At 39.2% G+C, this 12420-nt stretch overlaps 1 protein-coding gene across 6 annotated transcripts in view; it reads left to right on the plus strand.

Annotated features, from left to right (window-relative positions):
• ATXN1 (ataxin 1) overlaps window positions 1–12420 on the plus strand; it is a 221250-nt gene that overhangs the window by 30227 nt on the left and 178603 nt on the right. For all 6 annotated transcript variants that reach the window (XM_032222727.1, XM_032222728.1, XM_032222726.1 and 3 more), the window contains one exon: window positions 2124–2201. The gene's annotated coding sequence lies outside the window, so the exon portion shown is untranslated. The remainder of the gene's footprint in view (window positions 1–2123; window positions 2202–12420) is intronic.

A 12420-nucleotide genomic window follows, 5' to 3' on the forward strand; every position in this document is an offset into this window, starting at 1 on the left:
TGAATTTATAGTGTGTGGTAAGATATTTTGCAACTGAAGCATAGTGGTATTGGTGCTAATTATTGTTACCATCTAAAATGATACAAGTCTTGAAAATACATACTTAAGAATGTGCAAGAGTGCTCTCTTTCGCTCTCTTTTTGGAGAAACCATTAGAGCAGGCATATATTTTTTTTTACAGACTTTCATAGCTGCTTCAGAAGCTGCGCCTAGCATTTGAGTCATGCATACACCCAAATTGCAGAGACTCCTGGCAACAGCTTTTGGATCAGCGTTGTGAGGCTGAGGTGGCTGTTTTAAAAAGAGGTATTCGTGCACTACCATATATTACAAAGCACCATTTTTGAACAAACTGCACAGCTTTAATACCTTCAACTACTTAAAACCAGTCTTTCAATTTTCAGTGCACGTACATTTCTGTTCAGATTACATAAAAACTTGTATTTATTTTTTTTAAATAAGAAAGGAAATAAAAGGACAGTTTGAAAATATTGAGGTGGAACAAAGTGCTAACAGTTAAATGATTTTAAGGAAGTTCGTATCAGAATTGAATCTTTGCATGCTTTATAGGAAGTTGACTATGATTGTTCCAAGATAGGATCAGATCACGGTTTGCTGTGTTATGACTTCTGTGGTTGTAGGAGTCCTCCTTAATCCATAGCCTATTTTTAAAAAAGACAACTTTGCTTTATGGCTGGATGCCAACATCATTTTGAAACATGAAACCCAATTATATTATGGATTCCGGATTCATTTTATATAAAGGTAGCACTTACAAGACAGTTTTCAAATTAGGTAGACAAGATTTTGCTTTCTAAAATAAAATACTGACATCCTCTCTGTTTGTTTTTAATGCATTGGTCAAATTTTTCAGTCTATGATCTACAAATTGCTAAAAACTTAAATTATTACATTCTGTAAGATTTAATTCTCATTCCTACCTGTTGTTTGTAAGTTTTAAAAAATAAAATGCTGCTTTCAGTTGCAGGGAATTTCCTCCCCTTAAACTATCATTTATAATGTTGCATTTTTGTTTTCAAGTAAAATGAATATGTAGCAGGTTGATTATTTTCAAGACAATAATACACAGCCTTATTGTCAGATAGTGCATGAAAACAGTTATAAAGCAGTTCTTTTGTAATACATTACAAGATATTTAGAAGTTCTTAAAATATGTGCTGATCATATTAATTTAAGTTATTTGGACCAGAATACATTATATAGAGTTTAAAAACCTTCTGTATAAAACTATACGGCCATAAAGTTATTTTCATACTTACTAGGGAATTTTGCTGCATCTAATGTATTATCAATGAGATTATATATAGAATGAGATTATAGTCTGGACGAGGGAACAGTTAAAAAAGGAAATATGAAAGATCCTTGTAATGACATTACTGCTCCTGGAAATTACAGCCTGCTTTTCATTTCTGGCTGCCAACAGGTTTGAGTATATATATCTTTATTCATACTAGTAGTCCTTTACTTATGACCCCAATTGAGTCCAAAATTTCTGTTGTGAATTGAAACATTTGTTAAAGGAGGTTTGCACCATTTTACGACTTTTCTTGCCACAGTCGTTAAGTGAATCACTGCAGTTGATAAATTAGGAACATGGTTGTTAAGTGAATCTGGCTTCCCCATTGACTTTGCTTGTCAAAGGGTTGCAAAAGGTGATCACCTGACCTTGGGACACAGCAACAGTCATGAATGTGAATCAGTTGCCAAGCCTCTGAATTTTGATCACATCATCATGGGGATGCGGCAAAGGTTGTAACTTTGAAAAACGGTCATAAGTCACATTTTTCAGTGCCTTTGCAACTTTAAACAGTCACTTCATGAACTGTTGTATGTCAAAGACTACCTGTAATAAGAATTGAATTAATAGTATGTATGTAACTTCTCAACAAAAAATATCAGTCAAAATCGCAAATTAGTTAAAAATTTTTAAGACAGTTCCAAATCAAATACTGTAAATGATTGACCACTTCCTGATTATTTTTGAAACTGAATAGTTCAACTGTGTGTGTGTATATGCACTCTTTCTCTCTCTTACGTATGCCTTTTATAATTATATATTCTTGAATTTCATGAAGATGATAAATGTCTTTTTTTGTTGACAGAAAACTGTAGCACAAAAGTGGATATTTGAGGCCTGAGAAGACTTTATATTAAAGGAGAATAGGACATCCTTATATTCAGTAAGTAAAATGTTCTGCTTAAATGTTTAATTAATAGATTTACTAATATTAGTTATAATAAATATGTCAAGAAAAAGAAACTGGTTTAAAATCCTGCATTGTAACTCTGAAATGAGTTACAATATACTCTGAAAGGAGAAAAACTGCACCTCCTAAAGATAATATGAATACTTCTCCGTGGTTCATCTTTGTAAGTAAGTAGAGTGCTATCCGGAAACAGGCAGGTTTTATTTTCTCATGAGGGTTTATAGCAATAGCACTAGCACTTAGACATATATACCGCTTCACAGTGCTTTCCAGCCCCCTCTAAGCGGTTTACAGAGTCAGCATATTTCCCCCAACAATCTGGGTCCTCATTTTACCCACCTTGGAAGGATGGAAGACTGAGCCAACTTTAAGCCTGGTGAGATTTGATCTGCCAAACTGCTGGCAGCCGGTGATCAGCAGAAGTAGCCTGCAGTACTGCACCCTAACCACTGCGCCACTGCAGCTATTTATGAGAGGTAAGGTAAGGCATATTGCTGAGAGCTCAAAAATCATAAATACGTTATTCACCACACTGCAATCTCAGTATGTCATGGACCAAACTACACCCCATATTTAACATTTTCTAGGAGAGTTCTGAAAGTGTTAAAAAAAATAAGGACATTGTGGGTTTTTTGCAAGTAGAACTCAAAATGACTTATTGTGAGGTCAATCCACTTCCCTACTGCATTCAGAATGGCCCATTCCAAGGTTACGAAGGGTTCTTAAAAGTGTAAAATTGTATTTGCACCCCTGTCATTTGCTGATATTTAGAGATAAGAAATCAGTAAAAATAATGAGGTTGTGGTAGCTGGCCTGCTAGTGCCCATTTATTCTGCTGTTGTGGAGGAAACTCTGGTGATTGATGTGGTCACTTCTGACTGCTCTCATTCTCTTGATAAGGATTGTTTGGCTGCTTTGTTTATCAGAAACCTAGTCGCACTGAAGCAGATAGGTGATAACTCTTGAGTGCTAGTATAAACATGTGAATTCAGCAAACAAGTTAGATCCTGTTCTGTGGCAATGGTGGTTCAAAGAATGGCATTTGTTTTCTACACTTGCATATTTGCAATGCTGTTACTTCGAGGAATTTGGATCCTTCTTCTCTAGGACATTAAAAGAATGGTTCAGAGCCCTCGATGGCCTGCTCTAATTCATTGTGCTCAGCATTTCAAAGAGAAAATCTTCACAACAATTGAAAGCTGCATGCCATTTTCTACAGTTGGTATTTGAGAAGTTTGAGTTGTTGAGCAATCAGATTTCTTGGTAAGAAATGGCAAACTAAGGACTATGGTGGAATGAAAAACTGGCTTAACAAGGATAGTGCGTAGGATTGCCCTCCTGTGCTCCATATAGTAGGTCCCCAAAAAGGGAATATAAGACAGCGGTTCACCGACAAATGTGCGCTAGTCAAATGCGCGCTGACAAAACCGCGGCGACAAAACCACAACGTCAAAATCATCCGCCATCAACAAACAACATACTGGGACGGGAAAAGAACCTTATAACTCATCCACCCTAACCCTAACCCTAACCCTAATCGCACTTTTGACATCGCGGTTTTGTGGGCGCGCATTTGACTAGCGCGCATTTGTCGGGTCACGTAAGACAGCAGCTTCCAGTAGGTTTAGAGCTCTGGGAGAACAAGGGAATAACCATCTTTTGCTCCAATCATGGTGAACACCTTCAAGAGGACCCTGGGTTTGCATAATTCCTTTTCTAACATTTTCGAAAATTGCTTCTTAACTGATTTTTCAGTTTCTATGAACCTTTGGATTGACAAGCTTTATAGCACTGTGGGTGAGTTTCTTTCAATCCTTAGCAAAAGAAGCTTTAAATACAAGTTTAAGGACTTGATTCTTTTTTTCCTTTTGGAATAAGCAGCAAAAGGGTGGTTAGAACTTTTGGAAAGTTACAAATGGACTGAGGGATAGCTGTGGATATGACCTTGCAGGGGATTGCAAACAACTCAGAGGTGGGTCAGAAAATGTTTAAAGAATTTGCTTCAGGCATGATTGTCGACCTTAGACCTTTTGAACATTACCGAACGTACAAGTCAAGTTCAACCTGCTTCTTTTTTTTTTACTAGCAGAGTCACAAGTCTTCTATAAACCACCAATGATTTTGCATTTTTAAATTAAATATTATAGAATATTATGTTGAAAACGAACTTTTAAAAATACTTTTATGTCTGTTTGACAAAACGTTTAAACTAATCCTATCTATTGTTACATAAAATGTTGATAAAAGTTTATAATTTGCTTTGATTCAAGTAAAATGCATGTCATTCATTGGGCTTTTAGAAACGAATGGGGAAAAAATGGAAGAAACTATAATTTCTGAATAATATAACAAATGGCAGCTATTGATCATATGGCAAACTGTTATGAGACATTGGCAATACATTAGTATCACAGACTAACAATTTGGTTTTCCTTGGAAATGCTGTCTTTCCTGGCATATCTGGTGGCATGTTATGTAGTAGTGTTGAAAGAAATGCCCTTCTGGGTTCGGCTCCAAGTGGGGAAAAAGACACTGGAGACATGGAGGCTGCTTGGAAAGATGGTTTATTGTTGGACAGGACCACATGGCTTGAGCCCTGAACAGAAAAGGTGATCACATGCTTCAATGTTGGTGGAGAAGAAGAGAAGGACTGAAGGAGGGGCTTGCTAGGCTTTTTATAACCTGTTCAGTCCCACCTCTCTGTTTCCTGTTCCTGTGTAAGAAATGTATTCTGATTGGTTGTCACACTCCCATGGGGCCATGCAAGGGCTACTCTCTAGGCTGTGTTTTGAATCCAGGTATGGATGAGTTCTCAGATGCCATGTGGCCAGTTGAGTAAAGGGCCAATATTATCATGTTTTCCTGTAGCTGCTGGTGAAGTCTTTATTATGTAAAGGGACTAGCTTGGCCTTCTTTATGGGCCATTGACAATGTGGGGATGGGCAGGAAGCTACAGCTAACTATTCTGTCTTTTAAAACATGTTTCTTTCTTTTCACATCCAGAGAAGTATTCTGCCTTTTCAATATTTCCTAGGATATTTCATTTTTCTAGGAGAAGGCTGGATGATAACTTCCCACAGTAGTTTAATCATAATCTTTTGAATTTCTATGGGAGAGAACCTATTAGTAAACTTAATGAACCTAAGCTGATAATACAGTTTATTTTCTTTCCATGTATGCTTACAAATCAAGCCCTCTTGGCTTCTGTCAAGTGTTCATGAATAGAATAGAAAGCTGAGTAATTTTTGTAGATGATGCACCATGTAATTCAATGTAGAACAATATCACACTTTCCTTTACATCAAACACTTCGAAGTAGTAGCAGATAGAATCAGTTTTGTAATCTGCTGTCTGCTATTTTTTAACATTTGAGCCATTAAAAAAAAAATCATAGCATGTGGTTTATATTCGTTCAAAAAATTATATTTAAAGATACGGTTTGATGCTGGTTTATTGCTTTAAAGGTGGTTTCTCATGTCTGACTTTTGAATCCCTGCATGTTATTGGTTTGGTATTATGTCCCAACTTGCCCGTGCAGGAGGAGACTGGAGCAGAAGCTTTAAAAGAAAACAGTGCTCAAGGTAAACTATGTTTGCCAGCTTTTTTCTGTTTGCTTGCCATCTCTTCATGCCAGCAGTCTTCTTTCCGTAGCCAGTTTCTTCCTGATTGCAAGACTGAGTACTGTAGTCTGAATTCCTGTGCCATGCCAGATATTTACATTTACTTAATAGTGTTGAAAGAAATGTCCTTCTGGGTTCGGCTCCAAGTGGGGAAAAAGACACTGGAGACATGGAGGCTGCTTGGAAAGATGGTTTATTGGTGGACAGGGCCACATGGCTTGAGCCCTGAACAGAAAAGGTGATCACATGCTTCAATGTTGGTGGAGAAGAAGAGAAGGGCTGAGGGAGGGGCTTGCTAGGCTTTTTATAACCTGTTCAGTCCCACCTCTCTGTTTCCTGTTCCTGTGTAAGAAATGTATTCTGATTGGTTGTCAGACTCCCATGAGGCCATGCAGGGGCTACTCTCTAGACTGTCTTTTCAATCCAGGTATGGATGAGTTCTCAGATGCCATGTGGCCAGTTGAGTAAAGGGCCAATATTATCATGCTTTCCTGTAGCTGCTGGTGAAGTCTTTATTATGTAAAGGGACTAGCTTGGCCTTCTTAATGGCCCATTAACAGTGGGGATGTGTAGGAAGCTACAGGCAACTATTCTGTCTTTTCAATCCAGGTTTAGTTGAGTTCTCAGATGCCATGTGGTCAGTTGAGTAAAGGGCCAATATTATCATGCCTTTACTCCCATCCCCCCTGGGGCTGCAGAGGAGAAGTCTTTTTTTGAATTCAAAGGTTTTATTTCTTTTAAAACACAAATATTTCATCATTCGTCAATCATTAAAACATCGAAGTACATTTTTTTTTGTGTGTGTGTGCCCCTCCCTCCCTCCACCCCCCTACCCCCCCTCCTTCCTCCCCCCAACTTCCCAGAACCCATACACGGTATGGATTTTTAACAAACACAGTCTAAAATCTATTGGGAAAAAAAATAAAGAAATTAATGACATTCTGCATTGAGCTTAGCTTCTTCTTGCTGAACTAACTTTAAACAATTTAAATAATTTCTGATCTTAAGCATAGGCTAACTGGAATTTCTTGGTCCCGAGAAGTCTTTATTATGTAATAGGGACTACCTTGGCCTTCTTAATGGCCCATTAATAGTGGGGATGGGCAGGAAGCTACAGGCAACTATTCTGTCTTTTAAAACATGTTTCTTTCTTTTCACATCCAGAGAAATATTCTGCCTTTTCAATATTTCCTAGGATATTTCATTTTTCTGGGAGAGGGTTGGACGATAACTTCCCACAATAGGAAAAATGCCAATGTCAATGAAGCACAATTTCCCAGAATATTATGGAATGTGCTACCAAAGGATGTAGCATTAATTTTCACTTTGAATAGCATAAAATGTAGATTACACAATTCAATGCCGATAAGAGTACTTACAGTACAGTGATCAGTAATGATATTGGCTATGTATTTCTATTTCTAAGGCAACTATATTTCTGAAACTAGTTTCTGGGAAGCATGAGCAGGAAAGGGTGTTATGTTCTTGTGCTCTATGTGGCTTTCAGTAACCACTTGGTTGGCAATGTGGCAACAGAATGCTGAACTAGAAGATTTTTGATGTGAAACACTGATGTTTATGGGAAAAACTAGAAATGTTAAAAAGAGCATACTGACAAAACAAACCATCCAAAAAAGGAAGTCAATCAAATAACAATCTCCTCATAAAAAGAAATAAAAGCAGGAGTCCCCAGTCAACCATCCTTCATGCACAAAATATTGTAAAAAATTCACAACTATAAAGTGCATCTCACAATAAATAGAAAGCAGACCCACAGATTCATAAATAAGTTCTTCACAGTTACAAGACGTTCAGTAATTCACTGCAATAAGAATATAATTTCTTTGTTCTTCTCCAAGATAGACTCTGTTTTGTTCAAGACACTATGAACTAAAAATAGTTTAGTATTATATATGAATTTAGACATTAGCATATTCTTTTATTCTTCTTTTGCGTATTGGATTAATTGAGTAGAATAATGCTGGTTGGCAATTTCTCACTCAGTCATATGACAGTTTCGGAAATAAAGTGCTAGACAGAATGAAACTATGCTAAAGTTGTATTTTGATGTCTGAGTATCTGATGACTGGAAAATAAAATCTGCCCGGGCAAATTAAAGAGTATTTTGTAGGTTAGAGAATTGAAATGGAAGGAAAAAAATGCTGTTTCCACAATCCCTGAATTAATCTTCCTTTGTTCTATACTTGGATACTCTACTCCAATGTTTCTCAACCTTGGCAACTTGAAGATGTCCGGACTTCAACTCCCAGAATTCCCCAGCCAGCGAATGCTGGCTGGGGAATTCTGGAAGTTGAAGTCCAGACATCTTCAAGTTGCCAAGGTTGAGAAACACTGCTCTACTATGAAGTTGCCATCTTCTTCTACCGTGTTTTCCCGAAAATAAGACATGCCCTGCTAATAAGCCCAACCTGGCTTTTCAGGGCATGCGCCATAATAAGCCTTCCCCCGAAAATAAGCCCGCCTCAACTATTTAAGCGCATGCGCAACTGGTCCCCGCCAGTACCACTGTACCACCTACCGGTACAGCTTGTGGGGCAAAAAGAGGGCTTGCCTTAAAAACAGCGGCAGGCAAAGCAAAGTGCTTCCACCTCCCGCCCTTTCCTCCCATGCAAAAGGAGTCCACTGCAAAAACAGCAGCAGGCGAAGCAAAGTGCTTCCACCCCCCCTTCCCTCCCGCGCAAAAAGAACCCGCCGCCAAAACTGCAGCAGGCCAACAATGCAATCACCCCCTCCCGCCTGTTCCTCCTTGCGCAAAAAACCACAGCCCACCTCAATGGTAAAGGCAGCCTGCCTGGTTCCCTTCCCCGCCATCCCTTTAGCGAGGGGTGGCAGGTGGGGGGGGGGAGAAGTGAGGTGCAACTCTTACCTTTTCAGGTCCATTGCGTTCTTCGCCCTTTCAACCATTGAATCCCCTTGTTAAAAAAAAAACCTCATGAGTTCAATTCGCAAGGTTTTTCTTACAAGCGGATTCAATGGGCGAAAGGGAGAGGAATGCAATGGACCTAGAAAGGTAAGAGGTGTGCCTCACTGCCCAATACCGCCCACTTCATCCCAATGGTAAAGGCAGACTGCCTGGTTCCCTTCCCCGCCATCCTTTTAGCGAGGGGTGGCAGGTGGGGGTGGGAGAAGCGAGACGTGCATTCTAGCGCTACCAGAGACTGACAGCTCCGCTGCATTCCTCGCCCTTTTGTCCATTGAAGCCCCTTGTAAAAAATCCTCGCGAGTTGAACTCATGAGGTTTTTTTTACAAAGGGATTCAGTGGGCGAAAAGGTGAGGAACGCAACGGACCTGTAAAGGTAAGAGGCGCGCCTCGATTCCCCCCTCACCTGCCACCCCTCGCTAAAGGACGGCGCGGAAGAGAACCAGGCAAGCTGCCTTTACCATTGGGGTGAGGTGGGCGGTGTTGGGCTGCGAGGCGCGCCTCTTATCTTTCCAGCTCTGTCGCGTTCCTCGCCCCTGGTTAACCCCCCCCCCCTTCTCGCAACTTCAAGGTTTGATTGAACTTGCAAGAAGGTTTTTTTTTTACCAGCGGCTTCCCTGAACACAATGGGGAGGAACGCGATGGAGCTGGAAAGATAAAAGACACACCTCGCTTCTCACCTGCACCAGAAAATAACAAGCCCTCTCCTATAATAAGACCAAGGCCATATTTCGTGGGGGCAAAAGAAAATAAGACCCTGTCTTATTTTCGGGGAAACACGGTAGTACTACAGGGTTTTGTAAGTAGGGATAATCTTCTAAAGGATCTTGGATTTGACGTCTCTGCTGTATGACATTTCAGTATACATTATTTCCTCCATCTTTGTTTGATCCCTTTTGAATCGATTACCATTTGTTCATTAGTGTCTTAGTAAACCAGTTTGAGATTGGGATCAAAGATCTTTTAAAAGACCGCTTATTTTTCTATGCCAGTTTCCATCTTGTTATAATGCTGCTTCTCGTCTCTTCCAAGGGCTCTATGAAACTTTTTGTTAAGATCGTTTTTGAGATTTTTATTTTTCTTGAATCTTGGGCTTCTCTTCTTGACAGTTTCCATGCTTTGTTTTGACATCTCGTTTGGTTCAATTTCTTCAATGTGGGGCGTCTTTTTTTTCACATTCATCTTTAATGACTTCTTTACATCAATTCCATCATTCAGTGGTTCTGTTGTCAGTTCTTGAAACTGGTGGACATTTGTTCAAAATGATACCATGTTCAAGATTGACTGCTTTCTTCTTCAGCTTACTTGGTACTTGCACATGAGCAGTTTATCATCTGTTTCACAGTCAGCACTTGGCCTTGTCTTTGATGCTATAATTGAGCTCCTCTATCTCCTTTCACCAATAGTTAATTTGATAGTTAATTTAAGAGCCGAGGTGGCGCAGTGGTTAGGGTGCAGTACTGCAGGCCACTTCAGTTGACTGTTATCTGCAGTTCAGCGGTTCTAATCTCACCGGCTCAAGGTTGACTCAGCCTTCCATCCTTCCGAGGTGGGTGAAATGAGGACCCGGATTGTTGGGGGTGATATGCTGACTCTGTAAACCGCTTAGAGAGGGCTGAAAGCCCTATGAAGCGGTATATAAGTCTAACTGCTATTGCTATTGATTCTATATACTCTATCCAATGATATCCAAGTATAGAAACATTGTTTTGTTTATTTGAAGACGGATGAAAAAAACATTGGAATGTTAGGAATTGTAAATAGTCTCCTGCTTCATTTTGACCTCTAAGCCATATAATCCAACGACATTTACCTCTTTCATGTTTCCATTTTTACCATTTTAGTCTCCAATCATAAGCGGTACATCTTGCTTCGGTGTTTTGTTATTTTCAGCTTAAACTTGATCATAAAACTCATCAACCTCATTGGTGGTTGGAGCCTAAACATGAATGATTGTCATATGAAAGGAATATCCATGAAGTCTAAGTGATATTACTAATCATTGATTGCATCATAGCCACATATGGTCCTTGCTATATATCTTTCATAACTGTAAAAGCAAGACAGTTTCTTCTTTTTCATGAAGTGACTAAGAAACAGTGTGATCTTCTGATTGAAAATGTCCAATCTCAGTCCATCTCAAGTCACCAATGCTTAAGATGTCTGTCTGTGGTCATTTCATCTTTCACTGTGTTAAGTTTTCCTGTTTTAATACTTTGTATGTTTCATGTTCCGCTGTAATTCTGTCTTTACAGTTTCAAATATTATTTTCCTGCATGTCAACATTAGTAATTGGGCATCCAAAAGATCTTAACCTTGTAACATCATAATCACTATTAGAACTCTGAAAATCTGCCTCCAGCAACTTTCTATATCAGTTCTATATCCCAATATTCCTGTATCTCAATATTCCTATTGAGGACTTATATACCTCTTTACAGTACCTTACAGCCCTCTCTAAGCAGTTTACAGAGTCAGCATATTGCCCCCAATAATCTGGGTCCTCATTTTACTTGGAAGAATGGGAACCTGAGTCAATCTTGAGCTGGTGAGAAGTGAACTGCTGAATTGCTGATAGTTGGCAGTCAGCAGAATTAGCCTGCAGTACTACATTCGAACAACTGAATAGAATAGAAATAGAAATAGAAAAATGCATCTTTTATTTTATGTATACTGAGAGGTTATGCACCAAAGACAAATTCGTGTGTCCAATCATACTCGGCCAATAAAGAATTCTATTCTATTCTATTCTATTCTATTCTATTCTATTCAAACAACTGTGCCATCACTGTACCATAGCTCAAATATGCCTATCTACTTTAACTGTGCTTCTAGGATGTCTTTCGCAGCTTGAGTGTCCTGCTCGGAACTTATGCATTCATGACCTCCTTTCTGGACTGTTACAATGTGTTCTACATTTTACTCCCCTTAAGAGCACTTAAAAGGTTCAATGGTGCAGAATATAGCAGCATGGGTACTAAAAGATGCCAGTTACTTGGCATATGTAATACTACTGCTTGAGTTACATTGGTTGCCAGTGTGCTTCTGGGTGCAATTCAAGCTTCTTGTTGTCACCTTTAAAGCTCTCCTTGGCTCAGGACTGGGTTACTTGAGGGCCTATTTCTCCCCAGTTGTTTCAACCCATCTAACATGTTCTGGGCATTCTCTGGTGCTGGTGCTCAAGGCATACTAATTGGTGGAGCACAGAAGATGTGCCTTTTCTGCTGTAGTGACCGTTCTACGGAACAATGAATGACCACTCTACATAACCTGACTGACCTTTTGTTAGGCCTTAAGGACTTGGCTCTGTGCCCATGTCTGTGGTCCCGAGAGTGTGAAGGGACCTATTGCCCAGCTGTGTTAGCAGTTGTTGATCCTTGGCTGTTGTGTATTTTTAATTTTTGTATTTGTTGTTGTAATTGTTTATATTTTGCTATTGTTCCCCTCCTAGAATCACTTGTTCAAATAGGCATGGTCATTTATTCAAATTGGATAGATAGATAGATAGATAGATAGATAGATAGATAGATAGATAGATAGATAGATAGATAGATAGATAAGGAAAGAAAAAGGAAGGAAGGAAGGAAGAAGGAAGGAAGGAAGGAAGAAAGAAAGAAGAAAGAAAGAAAG

The sequence above is a fragment of the Thamnophis elegans genome, chromosome 8 (assembly GCF_009769535.1).
Source record: "Thamnophis elegans isolate rThaEle1 chromosome 8, rThaEle1.pri, whole genome shotgun sequence".
Lineage (NCBI taxonomy): Eukaryota > Metazoa > Chordata > Lepidosauria > Squamata > Colubridae > Thamnophis > Thamnophis elegans.